This window comes from Balaenoptera borealis, assembly GCF_965194805.1.
Source record: "Balaenoptera borealis genome assembly, chromosome: 9".
NCBI lineage: Eukaryota > Metazoa > Chordata > Mammalia > Artiodactyla > Balaenopteridae > Balaenoptera > Balaenoptera borealis.
The window spans coordinates 18,431,832-18,459,359 of NC_138873.1; the positions used below are offsets into that span (position 1 = coordinate 18,431,832).

General features: G+C 37.7%; 1 long non-coding RNA gene across 3 annotated transcripts in view; it reads left to right on the plus strand.

Annotated features, from left to right (window-relative positions):
- The window catches only part of LOC309634947, a 429,791-nt gene that overhangs the window by 21,006 nt on the left and 381,257 nt on the right, over positions 1-27,528 (plus strand). For all 3 annotated transcript variants that reach the window (XR_014248512.1, XR_014248513.1, XR_014248514.1), the window contains one exon: positions 9,323-9,376. This is a non-coding gene — a long non-coding RNA (uncharacterized lncRNA). The remainder of the gene's footprint in view (positions 1-9,322; positions 9,377-27,528) is intronic.

Consider the following 27,528-nt stretch of genomic DNA (forward strand, 5'->3'; position numbering starts at 1 on the left):
ATGATGGAGACTACTATTCGAAAGCTTTGAAAATAAAGATAAGGTACACAAATGTAAACCTAAGTAACCTGCAATACTCAGTGATAAACATTTCTTTCCTTCTAGCCTTTTTCCTATGTATGTGTATATACACACATATATATACTAAATCTATTCTATAGGTGTATATACATGAATCATACTGTCTAAATAATTTTGTATTCTTCTCTTTTTTAATGATCATTTTATGGCATTTGTTTTCTTACGCTCATTAGCGTTCTCTGAAAATGTTATCTACCGCGATTCATTTGACCAATTTCTATTATTGGACATTTAGATTGTTTCATATGTATTTTTGCCAGTATGAATAACATTTTTGGACACTCCTCGGTGAGAGGATAGCTACACTGACTCTATATAGAATTTCTTCTACTTACCACACCTGAGCAAAGTCTCTCTTAGAATATGTGTGTTAGAGTCTTTATGTCAGTCACGTAACAGTAGAGATGAGAAAGGAGAAAAGGCACTATCTTTGGTGGCGCTATGGGGTTCGAGTCCCAGCTCAAGTTCTTACAGGCTGTGTGAACTTCGGAAAATTACTCAACATCTCTTTGCTTTAGTTTATTTGTAAAATTGGGATAATAGTATTTTATTTATAGGGTTCTTGTTAGGAATATAAATATGCTAAATATATAAATGGTATCTTTTGAAATTCATCTAGTGACTAGTGAAGTTGAATTATAACTCTGAGGCTAGAGCACTCTGCTGAGAATTCTCTTTTTAGCATTCAGTGTTAGCTCTGGCAGATATATCCTAAGGATGAAAGTGCCCAAATGTGACACCTATGGCATATTTTTAGATTATCTGAGATCACACTTAGTATCCTAAAACATAGTCTTTTAGATCTAGTTTTATATTTTTCTTAGTTTTTGAAATTCCATGGTTGAAAGCTGACTACCTGATGATTGCTGGATGACGATATGATTTCCCGGGTACAGGTTATGTTTTAATAAGGCATATTGAAAAACAGGGGTAATGTAAACCAAAGACTTTATACACTTTTCCATTTTTTTCTTTGTACATAGCAGATTGAACCTCCTAGATTGCATTGGAAGTATTTACCAGATTCGGGAAACGACCTTTGCTAATTATATGGGTCAGATTCAGAAGTTCATCTTTTTAGCTTCTAATTTTGAGATAATTCCTTACTTACATAAAAGTTACAAAAACTATTACAAAGAACTGTATTATATCCTCTACCCAGATTCAACAATTCTGAACATTTTGCCCCATTTACTTTAGCATTTGTTCTTTCCCTCTCTCTCTATCTTCTTTTAATGCACAAATACTTTAATATGTGTTTCCTAAGGACTGTCTCTTACATAACCAAAGTACCTCTATCAAAGTCAGGAAATGTAACATTCGTACAATGTTATATCTAATTCATAGTTTTTGTTCAAATTTCACAACTTGTTTGAATAATATATAGCTTTTTTTCTTGTCCAGGATCACACGTTGTGTTAATTGTCATGTTTCTTTCATTTCCTTTAATCCAAAACAGTTCCTCAGCCTTACTTTTTCTTTCATGATCTTAATGTTTTTGAAAAGTAAAGCCAATAACTTTGCAGAATATCCTTCAGTTTGGGTTTCTTTGATGTTTCCTTACAATTAGCTTCAGGTTTTGTATTTTTGAGTGTAACAGCATAGAAGTGATGTTGTGTCCTTCTCAGGGTATCATATCAGGAAGCATATCATATCGTTTTGTCTTGTTATGAGTGACATTAGCCTTGATAACTTTAATAAGTTTGTGTTTGTTAGGTTAACTTACTATAAAGTTACTATTTTTTCTCTTTGTAATTAATAAGTAACTTGTGATTATGCTGAAACTGTGTAAATATCTTCTTGCTCATCAAACTTTCATCCACTCTCTTTAGTATTCATTAAGCTGGATCCTCTTTCTTTTTTGACATGTCCCTATCTTAGCACTTTCTTACTTTCTGGTACCACAGAAAGTTCCAGACTCATTTTATGGTTTCCCTGCCCCACCCTGGGCTCATTTCTCTCAGGATCCCTGGTTCCTTTTAGTGGAAAATGGTATTTAGAGACAAAGATCTGGGTGTTAGATGTGATCATTGCTCTTGTGGTGTCTTTACTTCTAGACCCATCCATTTGACAGAGCTAAGAAATGTACACACACACACTGATACATGTGTTTATACCTCTTTCTGTAAAATTATATAGTATATATGTTATGGGTATGAATGTATGTATATATATAAATGAGTTCATACTCACATCCCCAATTCCAATTCAATATTACAAGGGTCACAAAATATTTAAAAAGTAGAATAGATGGGACCTGATATTAATTGAATGTAAGCAAAAGGGAGAGGAAGAATTCAAGGTGACTATACATTGTAAATTCTAGCATGGCACTCACAACTGTTCAGTGTAAAATGTTTTGTGAACCAACATTTTTTGCTGTGTGTGCCAAACCTACTAATAAAGCCTTAAATTGCTTTACATTTTTAGCAGCTGTATCACAGTGTTCCTGCATATTGAGCTTGTGATCAAATAAAACTTGAGGTCTTTATGTTAACTGTTGTCAAGCAAGGTCTGATACCTCTTTTCTTATGAACTTAGTTTTTTGAAACTGTATTGTATGTATTCCTGTGAAATTTTATCTTATTAGTATTTGACCATCATTCATCCCCTTCAAACCTTTTTAAACCTCGTTTAGCTAATATATTAATTGTCCTACAAATTATCTGTTATACAAAGTTTTTATAAAATGCTTTCTATGGCTTTAGCTGATCTTCTCTGCAGATAAAGCAGAAGGTCGAGACTACAGTATACTTTTGGCGGTGAGGGTGATAAACCTGGCATTGTAACTGGAAATGGGGTCATTTCTTACCATAGTATTTTGTGTTATGAAATAGATAATCAAGAGTTAGGTTATCAAATGCTAAAAAAGCAGAGGGGCAAGGTAAGCAATGTGACTCAAGATTTACAAAAAGACAAGGAAATCTCCCTGATGGCTCTCACACAGACTGAAAAAGACTATTAATATGTCCATCCTATTCTTGGCCTTCTTTTCCTCTCAATTTAAACATTCTTCCTAGGTAATCTAATTCACTTCCAAGGCTCTAAACTCTCCAGCTACTCTTCTATAGCTGTTGCTTCTTCCATAATTGTAGAATTTTGACTGCTTTGTGTCAACTAAGCTAGGGATCACATTTCCTAGCCCTATTGCAATAGGTGTGGACATATAGTGGTTCTAGCATGGGGAATATGATTAAAAGTTACATATGCAACTTCCTCCTCACTTGCTTAAGTGGACTTCTCTGGCCCCAGACTTCCACTCTTTTCTCCAAGCACAGAGACTAGAGAAACATGTTGAACCTGGAACAGCTACTGTCAGCCTGGGCCCCTGAATAATTGCATGAGGGAGAGCCACCCACCAGCCTGAAATACCAGCTCTAGAATTTTATGTGAGTGAGAAATACCTTACAATTGTTTGAGCAATTACCTATTTTTTTGGTGCCTCTCCTGAGCCCCCTACTTGTATATTCAACTGCTCACTAGATATTTCTACTTTTGTATCTCAGAGATGTCTCAAGTCTAACATATTTCTCTTCAAATTTACTTCTCATTTCTGGCATTATTATCATCCCAGATGACCTCTCCATTGCACGTGGAGTTACTCCCGGCTACTTCCTTTCCCTTTCGCCCATATCGAATCTGAACATCTTCTTGGTCCTGATGCCTTTATTCGCTTGCCTCTCCAGCCCTTCCTCTCCATGCTCTTGTCTGTTGCTTTAGACGAAGTCCCAGTCATCTCAGGCTGGGATTGATGCAACAACCCAATAACTGTTTTTTCTGTCTCTAATCTTGCTTCCCTCAAATTCATTCTTGGCTATGGTTTTATTACTGACTAGCTCAATGATCTCATCTGAAAAGTACGGATACTCACAGTATCTTACCTTTTGGAGTTTTTATGAGAGCTAACGTTGGCTAGATGCCAAGCATTTAACATGGTTCCTGAGATATAGCAGGACTCAAAACAAGTTAGCTATTGTTAACATTATTATTAGAATTTCTATATCATAATTCTTCTTAAAATTCCTTAAAGGGTTATTATTCCTTTAATAAGTAATCCTATAATTCCTTAAAGGAGTATTATTGTTTCTAGGATAAAATCACAGCCCTTAGTGAGCCTGGCTAACATTCTGTAATCTGGTCCCTATTGAACTCTCCAGATTTATCTCTTGTTATTCTCCCCTTCTAACCTTCTGCTTTATTCATATTGCAATACCTACAGTTCCCTTAACATGTCAAACTCTTTGATACCTCTTATTTTTGTACATGTTGATTCCGTTGCTTTAAACACACTACTTCACTGTCTTTCCTGAACTCTTATTAGCCATTCATCCTTCAAATCTCACCTCATATATCACCTCCTCTAGGAACTTTCCGTGATGTTTTCTGGTCTAGTTTAAGCACGTGTTCCATGTTCATCCATAACACCGTGTGTTTCCTTTATTGTGGCAATTAGGATAATGTTCTATAAGTGTTTATTAACGGTGGACATGTTTTGGGTGTTTGCCTGGCCCATCCTCTAGCCTCACTTGGTGGGCTTCAGTGGTATTATTTATATATGAGTCTTCACCCTATTTATCATATTTGATTGAAACATACCCAAAGACAGGGCTGAGTATATTTGTTATATCTACTGAAAATTTGAGTTAAGAGACAAAACTATGGCTGGTTAATATGGCTGCTAGACTTGTAAAATATGAAAATTTAGGACCTTAGAAAGGAAAAAGGAAATAGATACAAAACTACAGACAGAGCATAGAAAAACAGGGATAATGGATAAGCAGAAAAAGTAGGTCTTCAGAGAGGAGAATAAATTTTTTGAGAATTCAAATCCAATGTTCCAGAAAATATTTTTTATGATTGTTTATGATATGCTTGGAGTTTATTACATCTTTGCTTTGTATCTCCACATCTTTTTGCTTTCAGCTCAATTTGGTATTCCATATATAGTTACTTATTTCTGGAAAAATTATCAAATTCATAAAAGTTGTGAGCTATAAAGATTGAATAATCAGAAAGTTAAGTGTTATTTGAGAGACATTCTATTAGAAAAACATTGAATGAGTCATCAGAAGGCCAAGGTTCTAGACAAAACTCTGCCATTATTTAACTATATAATCTTGGTTAGGTCAGTTGACTGGAGTTCCCCTCCTTTCACTTATCTCATCTCTAAAGTAAAGACCATAATTTCTTTCCTGCTTACCTTGGAGTTGTAATAATCAGTTGTCCGCTTTGAAAATGTTAAGGGTTAATAGACAACAAGGCCTTATTAATATTCTGCAATAGAAGAATACTGGCTAGGATTGACTGGAATGACTTCTCAGTCCAAAGATATTACACTACTAGTCACTAGTTTCGTTTACATAACAAAGGATGCTTCCCATTCCCAGAAAGGTACAAATATCTACATTTGGAACCTAGGAGAGACATATTACACTATTTATGTGTAATATGGTAGCATGTATTTATGTATATTCACCTAGGTAATATCTTTAGTAAAAGAAAAGGAATTGCAACCAAATGTAAAGGGATAAGAAACAAAAATATTTACAAAAAAGGAAAAGAAAAAAAGATGTCTCCAATTATATGCTACAGTTATTAAGGGCACAGACTCTTAGTTTTCTCAACTGCAAAATGAGATTTAATAATTTTACAAGCTAATGGGATTGTAAAGAATTTAGTACAACTGACCCGGAATGAACTTTGGAGAGATTACTGATTAGAAGTGTGAGGCTGAGGGCTTCCCTGGTGGCGCAGTGGTTAAGAATCTGCCTGCCAATGCAGGGGACACAGGTTTGAGCCCTGGTCCGGGAAGATCCCACATGCCACAGAGCAACTAAGCCCGTGCGCCACAACTACTGAGCCTGTGCTCTAGAGCCCGTGAGCCACAACTACTGAGCCCGTGTGCCACAACTACTGAAGCCCGTGTACCTAGAGCCCGTGCTCTGCAACAAGAGAAGCCATGGTAATGAGGAGCCCGCGCATGGCAACGAAGAGTAGCCCCCGCTCACCACAACTAGAGAAAGCCCACGTGTAGCAACAAAGACCCAACGCAGCCAAAAAAAATAATAAATAAATAAATAAATAATTTAAAGACGAAAAAAAAAAAAAGAAGTGTGAGGCTGACCAGGTGCAGAAATGTGGTCCCAGCTGTAGAGTTTCACAGCAAGTCATAGCTTTGCATTCATATAACACTCCAGATATGGAAGGATCTGGATCCTTGCATTTGTCTCCTGGGAAGTGGTTGATTATTGGTCTTAATTCTTCTAAATGTCAGCCAATTAGATGGAATTTCTCTGCCCCTCATTTCCCAATAAAATTTTAGATGTAAGCGTACTAATATTTTGCTGAGTCATTGTAGAACCAATCTAGTACAAATTTGGGAAACATTTATCCAGCCCTACCTAGTTTATTTAAGATCTTTTCACAAATATTTGCAGAAAGCAATCATTGAAACTCAACCTATGTCCTAATATAATTGTGAATAAAATGTGTGACAATATTACAGATGGCTCCAGCTTTATATGACAATGTAAAACAAATGCATGGAAAATGTAATGAAAATGGTGCATAATGCACCCTACTTTATAGATGTTCATTATCTTCAATGGATTGGTGACAGTAGTTCAGAAGGATAATTTTAACTTTCTTCATCTTTCTAGACTATTGTTAAATTAATTTTGACTATTGTTCTAAATACATTCATTTCCTATAAGATGTAAAATCATGGGTAGAAGAGTGCTGGGTATCTAGTTGTCTAAAAGGAATAGCTGTCATCGAGTAAACAGCTCCAGTTTAATGTGGCAATAATAAAAATGAATTATGCATACTGGAAATGTAATAAGCAGAGATATTTTACCACAATAAGAATACAAAAATGATGTAATATTATATTCATTTTCAGAAAACAAGGAGAAATAGCTCCTTTGTCATGAAATACTAAGCATGCATCCTTGGGGATTTACCAATAAATTAAAACAAAAATTTTTTTGGTCTTAAAATAGAATCTCAAAAAAAGCTTCAATTCACCCACATGGTACATAGAGTGCCATGTTTACTCTGAATGATGCTGATAGGCAATAGTGGCTGCAGGACAAGGAAGAGAGCCACATTTATGTTCAAATTCTAAAAGTTTGTCTGTGGATCTTCTATATTTGAAATGCCATTTCCTGATTTAATGCGTTTTAAAAGTTGTCATGTTTCTAAATTTGATATACAATTTAAACTCTAACCTATATTAATGTTTCATTTTAAGTATGGTAGTTCTCTTACATTAAGGAATAAATCAAGAAAACAGTGTGCCACAAAAGCATCATCTTCAGATGATAGTTCCTATGCCATTGTTTGGGTTTGAGATGCCCTGACCCTGCACGTACAGTCTCCTTTCAGAAACACAAGATTAAATTCTAGCTGCACATCTGTTTTAAGTGCAGCAAAGTACAACTCCTTAACCTTATATATGCTAAATGCTTTCATTGACTGTTGAGTAAGAGTCATTTTGGGTCATTCCCCAAGATTCAAAACCAGATGAGAAAGTGACTATGAAAAATCACTAAGTACACATACACAAGAGCACATTTAGAATTTATAAAGCAACTATTCCTTAAAGCAGTTTAACCACTCAAGTTTGAGATTTTAAAGTATATCAATTTGTGAGTAAATTAAGTAGGAATGTTTTTCCCTATTTCAATAATTCCACCTGTATTAATGTACATCACAGATCCTAGACGTCAGTGGTTCTCAAACTTTATTTTTTATAACAATCCCCTGAGTTGTATACTGAATCTGCATGTAGCCAAATTCTAAATCTCCTCCCTGTCCAGTAGGTCTGGAGTGAGCTTGGGAATCTGTAGTTTCCATAGACCTCAGGTGATTTGTATGCAGGTGAATCACCCATCATATTTGAGAAAAACTGAGCATTTTGAAATAGTTATGGAAGGAAAACCAGTTCATGTTGTAAGTTATGCATCTCCAATTTTAATACACTTCTAGAAGCTTGTAGACACAGTTCAGGATAGAAAAGATATTTTAATCAATTGGCAATATTAGGTTTGGCTTCTGACCCCTGGCTATCCAGTTGTACATTTGTAAATCACATCCCGCTTTGGGCATTGGTACTTCATTGTTAAATGGAGGGTGAGGTGGCGTGTGGAGTCAGTCATTTCTAATGTGCCTTCCCATCTTATGTGAGTCAGTGCTTCTGCACTTCTGCTTTTCTTGGCTCCTGGGTTGGGTTTCACATGAGCATAAGGCCACTGTCTAGCAGCACTTGATGAGATCAGAGTGGAAGTAGATGTTCGCAACCTTAATAAATTCAACCAGCATTATTTCTGAGAGTTCACCATTCTCTTCTCCTGCCTTGGGAAGAAAGGATTTGGTAGAATGAAAGCATGTGGGCCTGACAATTTAAATTTATTTATAGGAGTACAGGAAATAAAAAACAAAGTTATGGAATCTTTAAAGGGCAGTGTATCTTGAATTTTCATTGGTGGGTAAATATGCTTGTGCCACAGAAAATGAATTTTGTGTCATCATTTACTATTCACAAACATGATTATTTCAGTAATATAGATAAGATGACATGTGACCTTCTGTTTTCTCTATCTCTAGACATTCAAAAAAATTGGGGGTACCCTTTAAAAAAATTAAAACCTCCAGAATGTGAAAACAATCTTGGATGAAATAGCATGGTAACTTATATCTAGCTCAAGCATCTGTCAATAAGTTTCATGCTTCAATAACCTATAAAAGAGGAAAATAAAGTTCCTTTAATTTTTCTGCCTTTCAACTCTGGAACAGAATGTCCCTGACTTTAAAATGGATCATCTCCAAAGAAGGGAAAAATGAAAAGTTAACTTAACATATTATTAACTGCTAGTATTTTTAGTGTTTCGAAAATTTGCTTATATATTCCTCTCATTGAAATATGCAGTTATGACATTTCCGGGAAGTGATGGCATTTGGTGTTAAAGACAAAATAGTGGGAATTTATACCATAGCAGCCTGATTCTTGCACCTGTTCTGTCTGAGGAAGAAAGTTTTCTGAGGCCACTTGTGGAGTCAGTGGCTGTCTAATATGACATAAACATGGAAACGTTTGTTACTTTTCAACAATGCTATGATTTGTGATTAATAAGTAATAGCAAATAATTAGATAGCACTAACTTAGATTTTAAGTATCGTGTGTGTATGTGTGTGTATTCATGTAACTGTCATGATAACTGTCATTATCTTCATCTTACAGATGAGAAACTGAGCCAGGAAGAAATTACATCTGTTGCCCAAGGTTACGTGGCTGGTAAGTGAAAGATCCCAGGCAACCTGGCAACAGAGTTTATGTACTTAACTAGCAGACAACACTACCTCTCAACTTCAAATGTGTTGTCCTGCTGAGTAGCCATCCTGGGAGGCTGTACAATTCCATCTATGTTGGCATTACTGAAGGCATTCCTGTACTTTCTTCAATGTGATTGATTGCTGATAAATTAAAAGCCAATCTAAACAGAGAGCAAAATACCCCCAGCAGCTCAATCTGGCAGTATAAAAAGGAAGTGAGCTGTCCCTCTAACTAGATGCAGCCCACAGACATGCTTAGTTTGGCCTGGACAGTGTTCTACATTTTAATTAGTTACCAAAATAAACACAATGAAATTTAAAAGCCTTATACACCAATGTGAATTTCTGCCCTCTCTTAGAAAATTGGATCCTCAGCATTGGGCTTTTATCTCCAGTTTCTCGCAGTCCCATCATCTACATCCCCCAGAAACTGGGGCTCAGTGTCACTTACCACTTGTCTCAGCACTTAATTTGTGTATTTTGCCTGCCTGGCCCCTGTAGACATTTGATTTTGTGACACTTGAAACAAAAACATTGTTTTCAAGGAGTAGTGGAAACAAAATAGTTATTGAAGCTTACAAAAGGAAATTTCAGAAAGGCGGCTTTTCGGTTAGAAGGGCATGTATTCCTAGGAATTAAAGGATTAATACAGAGCATTATTCTGAGCAAAAGAATTTAGGGTCAGATTAAATCTTTGGACACATAATTCTGCCCCGTCCCTAATTTTCTATGTGCCCTCAAGCAAGTTCCTCAACTTTCATGTGGAATAGCATATTTTCCAAATTCTAGGTACTATTCACACAAGATGACAAAAAAATATTTTCATGCCATGATCAATGTGTACTATTCCAGAGAAGATCAAAATGTTACCCAAATGAATAGCAGAAAGATTCCATAGCAATATCACAAATCCCTCTCTCTCCAAGGATGAAATCATTGATTCTTTAATAAACAGGATCTATCAAACAGTAACGACAAGAACAGACACTAATTTGGTCATGTCTGCTGGATAATAAATAAACAAATGTGCTGCTGATATTTTTATCACAATTAGAAATGTGTTCACCAAGAACTCTCCCACATAGAATTCTATAAGCAAATCTGCTTTGGACCTAGTCTTTAAAATGTTTGCCTTTATCCATGATACATACAAACTCCTTTATGCTTTGTTTTATCTGTACTGGCAGGATTTGTGCAGCCATACACCCAGACCTCCAGTTATTTACCTAGTAGTTCACCCAAACATTCGTTCGGAAGATATTTACCAAGCGCCTACTACATTCCATGTTCTCAGCTCCATTATTGCAATTTACAGCCTAGACGCGGTTCAAACAATGAGGGATATTCAGTTATTATGGAGACGGAGGATGCTCAATGGGTCCATTGTTCTATTTTGTGGTTTGAATTGGATTACTGAGATTACTGAAGAAATATTTTCTCACATTTGAGTTCCAAAATTAGTAGCAAAGTGGCAAACATCTTGGATATATGTTGTCCTCTGCGTTTGTGAGTCAAGCTGGGAGAACTGTCTCCAAAGCAGCCTGGTATCTCTGCATCATCAGCTGGCTGGCATTGTGGGGGATAGAGATGATGACAGTTTAATCTTTTTTTTTTTTTTTTTTAATAAATTTATTTATTTTTGGCTGCGTTGGGTCTTCATTGCTGCGCGGCGGGCTTTCTCTAGTTGCCGTGAGCGGGGGCTACTCTTTGTTGCGGTGCGCGGGCTTCTCAATGCAGTGGCTTTTCTTGCTGCGGAGCACAGGCTCTAGGCACACGGGCTCAGTAGCTGCGGATCGCAGGCTTTAGAGCACAGGCTCAGTAGTTGTGGCACAGGGGCTTAGTTGCTCCGCAGCATGTGGAATCTTCCCAGACCAAGGCTCGAACCTGTGTCCCCTGCATTGGCAGGCGGATTCTTAACCACTGCGCCACCAGGGAAGTCTGACAGTTTAATCTTTATTATTCTTTCTGAAAAATTGCCAGTTTGTTTTTCCCGTCCTATCATTCCCTAAAGTCTGTCTCAGAACCTTTGGAGTTCCGTTGCGTTCTGTTTTGCAAATCCTTCAGCCCATGTAACACACTTTGTTTCCCTTTCTTCCAGCTTGACTCTTACTTGGTTACATTAGAGAAATGTATTAGCGTCAAATATACCAAGGCTTCCTTCATACAATATACAGATGATGTCACTGAATAAGGTTTGAGAATGTCTTCAATAATTTCATCTTAGGCCAGAAAGGTGTGTAATCTGTGATTCTGTTTGGATCTCTTAAGGTTCCAGAATTTCCATTCAGACAGAACCTTTCAGCAATCATTTATAAGCCTGCTTCCTTTCCTTCCTAATGTTAAACCACAGTTAACAGCATCCTGACTACTTGCGCACTGAACCACTGCAACAGGTTCCATTTGAGACTACAGCCAGAAGCCCATTAATGTCCTAATGAAAGCAATTTGTATTAACTAAGTCACAATGAAGACACAAGAGGGAAAAGGTTAACCCTGCCAAATGGGAGTCTTATTGAATTAAATGAAAACTGCAGTTCACTCTTTCCTCAGAATCCTGGGTGAAATTTAGAGACACAAGCTACATCAGCCTGAAGTATTTTTGGATTTTGTTTTCTTTTCGCTCTACGTCTTAGCACATGCTTATTTCAAAGCTCTTCTACTTTTATTTCACTGTCAAGAAGTTTTCTCTCTGATTTGGAATACAGCAGGATGGAATGATTGAAGGGTGTGTGTGTGTGTGTGTGTGTGTGTGTGTGTGTGTGTGTGTGCGTGCACCTGTGTGTGTGTGTATGTGTGTTGGGGGGCAGGGTGGAGTCCCAAAGAAAGGAAATCAAGAGAGATCTAAAGGTCTCTTTTCATCAACTGTTCAACCAAAGAACACATGTTCTATTGGGTACTTTCCAAACTGCTAGACTGTGCTATTCATCTAAAAGGTTCAGCTCCATCAAAGTCTATCTTGTTGGAATTATTAGAATTGGAAATATATTTTTTGTAGGATTTATTTTCTTTTCCCTGAGAAAAAAGTGCAAAAAATGCCCAGGAGATTATTATCACCTTCAACATTCATGAGCATCGTGGATAAGCATCTCATTCTAGGTCTTAGAAATATAAGAAAACAAAAGAGGGTAAAATAGTCTCCCTTTTTTTTAAAAAAAAAACCCCACTAGGAGCTTACAGTTAATTTGAGGAACAGGTCATGTGCGTGTAAGTATGCAGGTAATTAAAGATATATTGGTAAGTGGTATAGACAATAATGATGTAGGAGAGAGTGAGAGGGGAAGCTGAAATGGAAAGTTCCATGGAGAAATATTAATGATTTAAATTTGCTCAGGGTTAATGCTCCATGACCTAATATTACCCAGAAGAATGATGACTATTAGAAAGAACTGAAGAAAAAACTTGAGGCAGAAAACTTTCCTCCCAGTTTTTCTACTACTGATCTATTTTCTTTACCCAGACTACCTGCATTTAATCCTCATACCTGATGCTCTTTGCATTGCCACAACTAATTATTCTAGAACAAGGGTCAGTAAACTTTTCTCTGTAAAGAGTGTCAGATGGTAAATATTTTAGGCTTTGTAAGCCATGTAGTTTTTGTCACAACTACTCAGTTACAGAGTTGTAACATGAAAGCAGCCATAGACAATATGTAAAAATTGAACACTGTAATATTCCGACAAAACTTTATGAACACTAAAATTAGAAGTTCATATAATTTTTGTGCATCACGAAATAGTATTCATCTTTGGATTTTTTTTTTTTTTACTTTGAAATCTTTATTTTTAAATTTTTTTATTTTTTTAACATCTTTATTGGAGTATAATTGTTCTACACTGGTGTGTTAGTTTCTGCTTTATAACAAAGTGAATCAGCCATACATATACATATATCCCCATATCTCCTCCCTCTTGCGTCTCCCTCCCACCCTCCTTCTCCCACCCCTCTAGGTGGTCACAAAGCACCGAGCTGATCTCCCTGTGCTATGCAGCTGCTTCCCACTAGCTATTGATTTTACATTTGGTAGTGTATATATGCCCATGCCACTCTCTCACTTCGTCCCAGCTTACCCTTCCCCCTCCTGTGTCCTCAAGTCCATTCTCTACGTCTGCGTCTTTATTCCTGTCCTGCCCCTAGGTTCTTCAGAACCATTCTTTTTCTTTTTTTTTTTTAGATTCCATACATACGTGTTAGCATACGGTATTTGTTTTTCTCTTTCTGACTTACTTCACTCTGTATCACAGACTCTAGGTCCATCCACCTCACTCCAAATAACTCAATTTCGTTTCTTTTTATGGCTGAATAATATTCCATTGTATATATGTGCCACATCTTCTTTATCCATTCATCTGTTGATGGACATTTAGATTGCTTCCATGTTCTGGCTCTTGTAAATACAGCTGCAGTGAACATTGTGGTACATGACTCTTTTTGAATTATGGTTTTCTCAGGGTATATGCCCAGTAGTGGGATTGCTGGGTCGTATGATAGTTCTATTTTTAGTTTTTTAAGGCACCTCCATACTGTTCTCCATAGTGGCTGTATCAATTTACATTCCCAGCAACAGTGCAAGAGGGTTCCCTTTTCTCCACACCCTCTCCAGCATTTATTGTTTGTAGATTTTTTGATGATGCCCATTTTGACTGGTGTGAGGTGATACCTCACTGTAGTTTTGATTTGCATTTCTCTAATGATTAGTGATGTTGAGCATCCTTTCATGTCTTTGTTGGCGATCTGTATAGCTTCTTTGGAGAAATGTCTATTTAGGTCTTCTGCCCATTTTTGTATCGGGTTGTTTGTTGTTTTGATATTCAGCTGCATAAGATACTTGTAAATTTTGGAGATTAAGCCTTTGTCAGTTGCTGCATTCGCAAATATTTTCTCCCATTCTGAGGGTTGTCTTCTCGTCTTTTTTATGGTTTCCTTTGCTGTACAAAAGCCTTTAAGTTTCATTAGGTCCCATTTGTTTATTTTTGTTTTTATTTCCATTTCTCTAGGAGGTGGGTCAAAAAGGATCTTGCTGTGATTTATGTCATAGAGTGTTCTGCCTGTGTTTTCCTCTAAGAGTTTTACAGTGTCTGGCCTTACATTCAGGTCTTTAATCCATTTTGAGTTTATTTTTGTGTATGGTGTTAGGGAGTGTTCTAATTTCATTCTTTTACATGTAGCTGTCCAGTTTTCCCAGCACCACTTATTGAAGAGGCTGTCTTTTCTCCATTGTATATTCTTGCCTCCTTTATCAAAGATAAGGTGACCATATGTGCGTGGGTTTATCTCTGGGCTTTCTATCCTGTTCCATTGATCTATATTTCTGTTTTTGTGCCAGTACCATACAGTCCTGATTACTGTAGCTTTGTAGTATAGTCTGAAGTCAGGGAGCCTGATTCCTCCAGCTCCGTTTTTCTTTCTCAAGATTGTTTTGGCTATTCAGGGTCTTTTGTGTTTCCATACAAATTGTAAAATTTTTTCTTCTAGTTCTGTGAAAAATGCCATTGGTAGTTTGATAGGGATTGCACTGAACCTGTAGATTGCTTTGGGTAGTATAGTCATTTTCACAATGTTGATTCTTTGATTCCAAGAACATGGTGTATCTCTCCATCTGTTTGTATCATCTTTAATTTCTTTCATCAGTGTCTTATAGTTTTCTGCATACAGGTCCTTTGTCTCCTTAGGTAGGTTTATTCCTAGATATTTTATTCTTTTTGTTGCAATGGTAAATGGGAGGGTTTTCTTAATTTCTCTCTCAGATTTTTCATCATTAGTGTATAGGAATGCAAAAGATTTCTGTGCATTAATTTTATATCCTGCTACTTTACCAAATTCATTGATTAGCTCTAGTAGTTTTTTGGTAGCATCATTAGGATTCTCTATGTATAGTATCATGTCATCTGCAAACAGTGACAGCTTTACTTCTTTTCCGATTTGGATTCCTTTTATTTCTTTTTCTTCTCTGATTGCTGTGGCCAAAACTTCAGGAACTATGTTGAGTAATAGTGGTGAGAGTGGGCAACCTTGTCTTGTTCCTGATCTTAGAGGAAATGGTTTCAGTTCTTTACCATTGAGAATGATGTTGGTTGTGGGTTTGTCATATATGGCCTTTATTATGTGGAGGTAAGTTCCCTCTATGCCTACTTTCTGGAGGGTTTTTGTCATAAATGGGTGCTGAATTCTGTCGAAAGCTTTTTTTGCATCTATTGAGATATCATATGGTTTTTTTCCTTCAATTTGTTAATATGCTATATCACATTGATTGGTTTGCATATATTGAAGAATCCTTGCATTCTTGGGATAAACCCCAGTTGATCATGGTGTATGATCCTTTTAATGTGCTGTTGGATTCTGTTTGATAGTATTTTGTTGAGGATTTTTGCATCTATGTTCATCAGTGATATGGGCCTGTAGTTTTATTTTCTTTGCGACATCTTTGTCTGGTTTTGGTATCAGGGTGATGGTGGCCTCTTAGAATGAGTTTGGGAGTGCTCATCACTCTGCTATATTTTGGAAGAGTTTGAGAAGGATAGGTGTTAGCTCTTCTGTAAATGTTTGATAGAATTCGCCTGTGAAATCATCTGGTCCTGGGCTTTTGTTTGTTGGAAGCTTTTTAATCAGTCTCAATTACAGTGCTTGTGATTGGTCTGTTTATATTTTCTATTTCTTCCTGTTTCAGTTTCGGAAGTTGTGCTTTTCTAAGAATTTTCCCATTTCTTCCAGGTTGTCCATTTTATTGGCATAGAGTTGCTTGTAGTAATCTCTCATGATCCTTTGTATTTCTGCAGTGTCAGTTGTTACTACTCCCTTTTCATTTCTAATTCTATTGATTTGAGTCTTCTCCTTTTTTTTCTTGATGAGTCTGGCTAATGGTTTATCAATTTTATTTATCTTCTCAAAGAACCAGCTTTTAGTTTTAATGATCTTTGCTATTGTTTCCTTCATTTCTTTTTCATTATTTCTGATCTGATCTTTATGATTTCTTTCCTTCTGCTAACTTTGGGGTTTTTATGTTCTTCTTTCTCTAATTCCTTTAGGTGTAAGGTTAGGTTGTTTATTTGAGATGCTTTTTGTTTCTTGAGGTAGGATTGTATTGCTATAAACTTCCCTCTTTGAACTGCTTTTCCCACATCCCATAGGTTTTAGATCATCGTGTTTTCATTGTCACTTGTTTCTAGGGAGATCTTGATTTCCTTTTTGATTTCTTCAGTGATCTCTTGGTTATTTAGTAGTGTATTTTTAGCCTCCATGTGTTTGTATTTTTTACAGATTTTTTACCTGTAATTGATATCTAGTCTCATAGTGTTGTGGTTGGAAAAGATACTTGATACGATTTCAATTTTCATAAATTTACCAAGGCTTGATTTGTGACCCAAGATATGATCTATCCTGGAGAATGTTCCATGAGCACTTGAGAAGAAAGTGTGTTTTGTTGTTTTTGGATGAATTGTCCTATAAATATCAATTAAGTCCATCTTGTTTAATGTATCATTTAAAGCTTGTGTTTCCTTATTTATTTTCATTTTGGATGATCTGTCCATTGGTGAAAGTGGGGTGTTAAAGTCCCCTACTATGATTGTGTTACTGTCGATTTCCCCTTTTATGGCTGTTAGCTTTTGCCCTATTTATTGAGGTGCTGCTATGTTGGGTGCATAAATATTTACAATTGTTATATCTTCTTCTTGGATCGACCCCTTGATCATTATGTAGTGTCCTTCTTTGTCTCTTGTAATAGTCTTTATTTTAAAGTCTATTTTTTCTGATATGAGAATTGCTACTCCAGCTTTCTTTTGATTTCCATTTGCATGGAATATCTTTTTCCATCCCCTCACTTTCAGTCTGTATGTGTCCCTAGGTCTGAAGTGGGTCTCTTGTAGACAGCATATATATGGGTCTTGTTTTTGTATCCAGTCAGCCAGTCTATGTCTTTTGGTTGGAGCATTTAATCCATTTACATTTAAGGTAATTATCGATATGTATGTTCCTATTACTATTTTGTTAATTGTTTTGGGTTTGTTATTGTAGGTCTTTTCCTTCTCTTGTGTTTCCTGCCTAGAGAAGTTCCTTTAGCATTTGTTGTAAAGCTGGTTTGATGGTGCTGAATTCTCTTAACTTTTACTTGTCTGTAAAGGTTTTCATTTCTCTGTCGACTATGAATGAGATCCTTGCTGGGTAGAGTAATCTTGGTTGTAGGTTTTTCCCTTTCATCACTTTAAATATGTCCTGCCACTCCCTTTTGGCTTGCAGAGTTTCTACTGAAAGATCAGATGTTAACCTTATGGGGATTCCCTTGTATGTTATTTGCTGTTTTTCCCTGCTGCTTTTAATATTTTTTCTTTGTATTTAATTTTTGATAGTTTGATTAATATTTCTTGCCATGTTTCTCCTTTGATTTATCCTGTTTGGGACTCTCTGCGCTTCCTGTAGTTAATTGACTGTTTCCTTTTCCCATATTAGGGAAGCTTTAAAGTATAATCTCTTCAAATATTTTCTCAGTCCCTTTCTTTTTCTCTTCTTCTTCTGGGACCCCTATAATTCAAATGTTGGTGTGTTTAATGTTGTCCCAGGGGTCTCTGAGACTGTCCTCAATTCTTTTCATTGTTTTTTCTTTATCCTGCTCTGTGATAGTTATTTTCACTATTTTATCTTCCAGGTCACTTATCTGTTCTTCTGCCTCATTTATTCTGCTATTGATTCCTTCTAGAGAATCGTTAATTTAATTTATTGTGTTGTTCATCATTGTTTGTTTGCTCTTTTGTTCTTCTAGGTCCTTGTTAAAAGTTTCTTGTATTTCTCCATTCTATTTCCATGATTTTGGATAGTCTTTACTATCATTATTCTGAATTCTTTTTCAGGTAGACTGCCTATTTCCTCTTCATTTGTTTGGTCTGGTGTCTTTTTACCTTTCTCCTTCATCTGCTGTGTGTTTCTCTGTCTTCTCATTTTGCTTCACTTACTGTGTTTGGGATCTCCTTTTCACAGGCTGCAGGTTCGTAGTTCCCTTTGTTTTTGGAGCCTGCCCCCAGTGGCTATGGTTGGTTCAGTGGGTTGTGTAGGCTTCCCTGTACAGGGGACTGGTGCTTGTGTTCTGGTGGTTGAGGCTGGATATTTTCTTTCTGGTGGGCAGGACCACGTCTGGTGGTGTGTTTTGGGATCTGTGACATTATTATGATATTAGGCAGCCTCTCTGCTAATGGGTGGGGTTGTGTTTCTGTCTTTCTAGTTGTTTGGTATAGGGTGTCCAGCACTGTAGCTTGCTGGTTGTTGAGTGGAGCTGGGTCTTAGCGTTGAGGTGGAGATCTCTGGGAGAGCTTTCGCCATTTTATATTACATGGAGCCAGGAGGTCTCTGGTGGACCAATGTCCTGAGCTCAGCTCTCCCACCTCAGAGGCACAGACCTGACACCCCGCCGGGGCACCAAGAACCAGTCGGCCACACGGCTCAGAAGAAAAGAGATGAAAAAGAAAAAAAAAAGATAAATAAATAAAGTTATTAAATTAAAAGAAAGTATTAAAAATAAAAACATTAAAAAGTAATAAAAAAAAGAAAGAAAGAAGAGAGCAACCAAATCAAAAAACAAATCCACCAATGATATCAAGCGCTAAAAACTATGCTAAAAAAAAACACGCAATAACCAAAACACGAACACAGAGAATCCTAGGACAAATGGTAAAAGCAAAACTATACAGACAAACACACAGAGAAGCATACACATACACACTCACAGAAAGCGAAAAAGGAAAAAAAAATCTATATATAAGAAGAAAAAAAAATATATCTATATATAAGGAGAAAAAAAAAAAAGGAAGAGAGCAACCAAATCAATAGACAAATCTACCAATGATAATAGACTCTAAATACTAAACTAAGATAAACATAAAACCAGAAACAAGTTAGGTGCTGAAAGCAAACCCCAAGTCTACAGTTACTCTGAAAGTCCACCACCTCGACTTTGGGATGATTCGTCGTCTATTCAGGTATTCCACAGGTGCAGGGTACATCAAGTTGATTGTGGAGATTTAATCCGCTGCTCCTGAGGCTGCTGGGAGAGATTTCCCTTTCTCTTCTTTGTTCGCACAGCTCCTGGTGTTCAGCTTTGGATTTGGACCCACCTCTGCGTGTAGGTCACCTGAGGGTGTCTGTTCTTCACCTAGACAGGACGGGGTTAAAGGAGCAGCTGACTCGGGTGCTCTGTCTCACTCAGGCTGGGGGAGGGAGGGGTACGGATGCGGGGCGAGCCTGTGGCGACAGAGGCCAGCATGACATTGCACCAGCCTGAGGTGCGCCGTGCGTTCTCCCGGTGAAGTTGTCCCTGGATCACGGGACCCTGGTGGTGGCAGGCTGCACAGACTCCCAGGAGGGGAGGTGTGGATAGTGACCTGTGCTTGCACACAGGCTTCCTGGTGGCTGCAGCAAAAGCCTTAGCGTCTCATGCCTGTCTCTGGGGTCCGTGCTGATAGCCATGGCTCGCGCCCGTCTCTGGAGCTCGTTTAGGCGGTGCTCTGAATCCCCTCTCCTCGCGCACCTGAAACAATGGTCTCTTGCCTCTTCGGCAGTTCCAGACTTTTTCTCGGACTCCCTCCTGGCTAGCTGTGGCGCACTTGCCCCCTTCAGGCTGTGTTCACGCAGCCAACCCCAGTCCTCTCCCTGGGATCTGACCTCCAAAGCCCGAGCCTCAGCTCCCAGACCCCGCCCGCCCCGGTGGGTGAGCAGACAAGCCTCTCGGGCTGGTGAGTGCTGGTCGGCATTGATCCTCCGTGCGGGAATCTCTCCGCTTTGCCCTCCGCACCCCTGTGGCTGTGCTCTCCTCCGTGGCTCCAAAGCTTCCCCCTCCGCCACCCGCAGTCTCCGCCCGCGAAGGGGCTTCCTAGTGTGTGGAAACCCTTCCTCCCTCACAGCTCCCTCCCAGAGGGGCAGGTCCTGTCCCTATTCTATTGTCTCTGTTTTTTCTTTTTTCTTTTGCCCTTCCCAAGTACATGGGGAGTTTCTTGCCTTTTGGGAAGTCTGAGGTCTTCTGCCAGCATTCAGTAGGTGTTCTGTAAGAGTTGTTCCACATGTAGATGTATTTCTGATGTATTTGTGGGGAGGAAGGTGATCTCCACGTCTTACTCCTCCGCCATCTTGAAGGTCTCCCCCATCTTTGGAGCTTTTTAAACTACTTACAAAATATAAAACATTCTTAGCTCGTGGGCTGTAGAAAAATGGGTGGTGAAGCAGATTTGGCCCATGCACCATAGATTACTGACTTCTACATTAGAAGACTTCAGCATTTCCCAACCTTTACCCTTACTACAGCTGTATTCACTTTCCTCATCTGTCTCATAGAAACTAGGTCCAGTTGCTATATACAATTTAGGTGACTTATAATCTTCAAAGTATAAAGCTAAAATTAATGTAATAATTTCTTTGATAGTAAATAATTGATGTAACTTCAGATCAAAGGAAGTCTTCTGGACATGTTAAGCATCAGAAACTGCTGTCCAGGGAAAAGTCAAGTAAGTAGAACATATGATGGATGAGTCAGAATCTGTGTAACTAATAGTGAAGCCTGATCCCACTGCCTCTCTTGGGCAGGAGACCAGAGAATTCCTCTTTGCAGAAGAGATCAGCCAAAAGAAAAGACTCAATGATACTGATATTTGTTGATTTCACAATGAAATTTCTTCAATGCTCCATATTATTTTGAAATATGGAGGCAAATACTAGGAGTAACTCTAAGTAAGGAAAGTGGCTGCCTGAGGAGAGCACGACTTGGGGATGGAAAGGGATGAAATAGAAAACATACTGATTTTATTTTAAGCCTTGTAATAAAATTTGACTTTTTTTAAAATAACATCTTTTTTGGAGTATAATTGCTTTACAATGTTGTGTTAGTTTCCGCTGTATAGCAAAGTGAATCAGCTCTACGTATACATATATCCCCATATCCCCTCCCTCTTGCGTCTCCCTCCCACCCTCCGTATCCCACCCCTCTAGGTGGTCACAAAGCACTGAGCTGATCTCTCTGTGCTATGCGGCTGCTTCACACTAGCTATCTATTTTACATTTGATAGTGTATATATGTCCATGCCACTCTCTCACTTTGTCCCAGCTTACCCTTCCCTCTCCCTGTGTCCTCAAGTCCATTCTCTTATGTCTGTGTCTTTATTCCTGTCCTTCCCCTAGGTTCATCAGAACCATTAAAATTTGACTTTTAAATTCCTACATCTACATTTTTCTTAAATATAATAATTTAATTAAAAAGAAAAAAAGAAAGCAGAGCCCTTTGGTGACTCTCAATGCCTATAGAATAAACCCAAACTATTGGGCATGTCACACAAGACGCTCTGTAACTTGGGCAAGCCCACCTTTATGGCTATACCATGGTCACTCCACAGCATGTACCAGGAAAAGAACTATTCTATCCAACCTGCTTTTATATCCCCATGTTCTTGGTCCTGTTTTTTTCTCTTGAATGTCCTTTCCTTGCTCTCTGCCTGGTGAGCTACTTCTCTTTCAGAAAACGCCAGCTTAAATGTTGCCTCCTCTTTGTACCTTTCACAGTCCCCATAGGAATCATTAACTGGTTCACTATCTATGTATTCTTAGCACTTTTGACATGTTTACACCATAGCACTTAGCACAGAAGATTATTTATTTATTGGACTGTCATGCTACTTAGACTGTAAGTATCTCAAGGCAAGGATCAGGTCTGATTCATCTTTATATCACCACTTCCTAGCACATAGTAGGTGCTCAGGTAATAGTAATTGACTTAAAGATCAAATTTGCCTATAGTCAGACACTTAATGAAAGAAGAAGCTACATGATTAGTGACTCTTATTTTTAAATGTTTAAATAGTTGGTAACTAAGAGACTGATAGAAGGAAGGGCAGGAGATTCTTTTGCAGCAAATACGACAAATTTGGTTTTATTTTTCCTGAGTTGTGGATTGACAGTAAGTTATCTAGTAAATATATCGTATCAGAAGTTAGAGAAACCAGTTCAATTTCAAAAAAGAAACTAAGGTTAAAAATATATATTATGCTGTCATTATCATATTAAACCATCTGTGAATCCAAGAGATTTGACGAGATTTCTGAGGTAGACAATTGTTTTAAACAGTAATTCTCAACTCCAGATGTGCAATAGAATCATCTGGAGAGCTTGTGAAAATGCACATTCCTCTGGCCCCATGCCCTGAGATTCTGACTCAGAAGGTCTGGGGCGGTACCCAGGAATCTGCATTTTTACAGGTGCCTTCTGATGATTCTGAGGGAGAACCTCACATCTACAGCTTGAGAAATTCCTGGGAAAATGGAAGAAGAAAAAGTTGAAGAAATGACTTTGGGAGTGATTTGGAAGACTGGAGGAAGATTTGTACCCAGTGAAGGGGAGAGGAAGAGATGGCTGCAATTTGGAAATGGCTTTGCTACTATCTGTGGAAAACAGAAAATACTGGAATTAGAATTTACCAGTTACTTTATCTGTCTTCAAAATGATTTCTTCTGATTCATGGTTTGAATTTTAAAATAACTTCATGTCACAGACCTCGTAAACAGCTTACTATAGGGACTAAGAAGATATCTGGGAACTCATGTCAATTTTCAACCTGTGATGAGTTAGAATTCTACTGCTCTAAGTGTCATGCTGTTTTCTTCCACTTACCAAATACTTTTGCAATAATAAAATCAATTATATATTCAGATTTAACATCTTTTTGTTAAGCGAATTATGTAAAAAGTTTATAGATATGATCATTGATTTTCACTATATAAAGCACCCTGGTAATGACTCATCCTTATGTGCAGAACTCAAAGAATCTATCATTCAGTGCATAAATTACTGTTGAAAAGTTTGCTTTTATTGCTAACTGTGGAAATGAATAAAGCCTTGTGAATATATTTTTTAAGCAGTCTACATTCCATTTTTTACTAGAGCCACAGCTAGTTCTATAAAGGAAACAAGTCCAACTGAAATTTTAATGATAAAATAATAAATAATTGTTAAATTATCTACTTAATTCAGTAAATTAAAAATAAATAAATATTAACCGAACATATGTTAGAGTTAAATTTGCCAACTGCTTCATTACAATAAATGATATTAAGCATGAAATCTATCACTGCCTGCTACATGTGGAAATAAACAAAGACTAACCAAATGAGAACAAGCAACGGTTATTTATTCTGAGCTTGTTATAGGAAAAGAGTCAGCCACTATTACTTGTGTTTGGCAGAGACGCAAAGACAGGCAGAGGAGCCAGAAAGCTTTATACAAAATAAAAGGAAAGGCTTCAGGTGTGCTCTGATTGAAGGCTGTTGGTATAGGAAAGCTGTAGGTGGGCTAAGTAGAAGTGGGAAATCCTATGTGATTGGTTAGGGGTGAGTATATGCCCCCTAACTGGCCCTAAGTTGGAAGCCAGGACAAAAGTTAGGGAAGCTGTCAGTTATTAATCAAGTCCTGACCATTTGGGGCTAACTGTTTTAGGGATTATTGTTTAACTTCCTGGGTCAGTTGCTAGTTCCTACAAGTCTGACTTACAGTTAGCAGGCTGGCTTTCTCGGCTGGTTACTCTAGCTAATAGTTTGGTTTCCTGAGCTGGTTGCTATAGATTGTGTGTCAGGGTTCCATTTACATGGTCTGGCCATTGTACATTCAATCTGATGTACACAATGATATCTATGATTTTTTAGGGCAAAATCAGAGATAAAGTTGGATAGATCTCCAAGACTTATTCTAGAGCAACAAAACATGCTGAAGAGCTATACAAGTTATTATTTATATTACATGAAAAGAAAAGAAGAAGAACCTATGTAAACAAAACTATAGATGTTTAGTAAACATATAATGTTTAGCTAATATTAGACATGAATGTATATGTTTATCAGAAGTCCTGGAATGTTATAAAAAAATCATGTAATGGAAATTCCAAGAGAATCACTGAGATACTGGAGGAATTCCTACAGTTTATTCCTAGACCCAAGGGGTGGTGGTACAGGGAGCAGCTCTCTGTGGAGATGTCCACATACGTGTAAGGAACAGCCTTTGCATGTGGGCGGGACCCTGATGTGGGAAGAGAATGGGTATGGGTCATTCTTCCTTGAACTATGTACTCTAGGGAGGAATTCTAAGTTGGAATTCGAATTTTTATTTATAAATTCTAAATGCGCCTTCTAGATGTCTATGAAGGTGTACTGTCAAGAAAGATAAAATATATTTTATTTGATAGTTTATTAGCTTGGTTTATAATTTTAAAATATCCCAACCTTTGGTATGTAGGCCTCCATTCGTTCCTCAAATGTTCGGAGCAGGCCTGATAGTGTCTTTGCTGTCCTAGAGCCTGGGGGAACACTGAACTTTGAAGGGTCAAAGAAAGGTGCTCTACAGGTAGATTACCCAGGTGGAACCTGTTTTTCCCTCTCTCTGTTCCAAACCACCTGTCTACACAGAGTAGTATATCTGTCTATAGAAAGCCCAGTTAGAGCACTAGATTAAAAATAACTGCTTCCCAGCCACATAGCACAGGGAGATCAGCTCGGTGCTTTGTGACCACCTAGAGGGGTGGGATAGGGAGGGTGGGAGGGAGATGCAAGAGGGAGGAGATATGGGGATATATGTATGTGTATAGCTGATTCACTTTGTTATAAAGCAGAAACTAACACACCATTGTAAAGCAATTATACTCCAGTAAAGATGTTAAAAAAAAATAACTGCTTCCTAATATCTCATTTCTGGATATACAGGGAACATATTACATGAATCTGTATCTAATAAGGAAGACAAATTGCCCCACAAGTTATATTTCCTTGAATACTGTAAAATTTTTCCATTCACATTTTTGTTGTTGTTAAAAAAAAAACAAACCACAAGAATGGAATGGAAATCTCTTAAAGGGTAGGAGAAAGGAAATTTCACTCTCCAATTTTGTTTCTTTTTTTGTTATTAGAAGCAATTTCAAGCTTACTAAAAAGTTGCAAGTACCACACAAAGAACTTTTTTCTTCCCTGAAATATTTGAGCGTGAATTGCCCAAATGATGCTTTATTAATCCTGAGTACTTTAGTGTATATTTCCTACAAATAAGGGCATTGTGTTATGTAACCAAAATGTAACCATCAAAACCAGGAAGTTAACCTCACTACCCTCTTATGTTCAAGCCCCATTCAGGCTGTGCCAATTATCTCAATAAAGAACATATAAGACCAGGTGAGCTCTGACCACTGTCAATCTTGCTGGCCTCAATCTCCCATCATCCCCACAGACTGCTGCTACCCAGCCATTTTCAGTACCTCAGATGCATGGAACTCTTTTGTATTGGAAGCCTTTTGCATACACTCCTTTCTCTGCCTAGAACATTCCTCCTCCAGTGCTTCACCTGCTAAATCCTTCTCTTCTTCCAGGCAGAACTAGTTACTCCCTCAGATAGACTTTCCTTAACTTCCCTAACCTAAGTTAACCCTTTCCCTCAACCTCTTAAGCTTTTTTGTAAAACCTGTGCTTCTCTTTCATTGGACTCCTCAGGTGTGTAGCTGTGTTTTTGTTTGTGAGATTATTTATGAAACGTCTAATTTTCCTTCAATTTCTAAGTTCTGTGAAGGCAAGGATCATAATAATTTTGTTCATCAGCATATCCGGAGGGTCTAACATAGTGTCTGGAACATAGTAGACGCTCAGTAAAAATTTATTCAATGAAAAAAAATTATCCTGTTCAAAGTTTATACAAATCAATGTAAAATTTTAATCAAGTTTTCAACAAACAAATCACAGAAATGAGAATTTTAGAAGTTTTGGATTTCTAAAGAGAGAAAGATGAGTGGATGTGTTGGAAAAACAAAGACCATTTTATTTATTGTGATCTATATTAAAGGCAATGATTCCATCAGACAAAAAGTGTGCATATATTTTTCCTTTTAAATGTATCTTTTACACATTAGAGGTGTGGCTATGTATCATGTAGCATGCTATTACTCTTTATTTCAAAGTAATTTAAGGTGAGACAGAGAGTGGATTCTGGTAAGATATGCTTAGCAGAGTTTTGCTCAAATGTTTTATTATAGTCAAAATTATTTGAAAAGCACATTTAATATATTACAGACATTTCACTGTAAAAATGATCCTTGTAAAATTTATATGGAATATTTTATAATGGGGTATATATTACAAATAAACACTATAAACTGTATTATTGAGAAAAATACAAATAAGCCCTATAGCATTTTTTTTAAAAACCAAACTTGAGTTTAAAATTTTGAATGTTCTTTCTATAAAAATTGAAGAATACATTTAATAGAAAGATACAGTATTATTCTAGTAATTGTCTTGCTAAAAATGTCTTTTTTATGTATTATGAGTCTTAAAATTTCTAGTGACATTTCACTGACTCCATACATTTAACCTAGAAACTACTAATACTAACTCTGAGTCACAGCAAATGGGAAGAGAATTTGATTTATTTAATTCTTAAGGAGAAAATAGAAGTGCTGTTTCATTCTTATAATTTTCATGGTCATTGGGTTTACAATTAGAGGCTCTTCTCTGGTATAAAGATATATCTACATGTATGTAGAATTTGTACTTAAAATATCTAATAATCCTATGAAGACGTGTAAATTATAAAACCCATAAGAAGCTTCAAGATGGCGGAAGAGTAAGATGCGGAGATCACCTTCCTCTCCACAAATACATCAGAAATACATCTACATGTGGAACAACTCCTACAGAACACTTACTGAACGCTGGCAGAAGACCTCAGACTTCCTAAAATGCAAGAAACTCCCCACGTACCTGGGTAGGGCAAAAGAAAAATGAAAAAAACAGAAACAAAAGAATAGGGACGGGACCTGCCCCTCTGGGAGGGAGCTGTGAGGGAGGAAGGGTTTCCACACACTAGGAAGCCCCTTCGCGGGCGGAGACTGCAGGGGGTGAAGGGGGGAGCTTCGGAGCCACGGAGGAGAGCGCAGCCACAGGGGTGCGGAGGGCAAAGCGGAGAGATCCCCGCACAGAGGCTCGGCGCCGAGCAGCACTCACCAGCCCGAGAGGCTTGTCTGCTCACCCGCTGGGGCGGGCGGGGTCTGGGAGCTGAGGCTCGGGCTTCGGAGGTCGGATCCCAGGGACAGGACTGGGGTTGGCGGCGTGAACACAGCCTGAA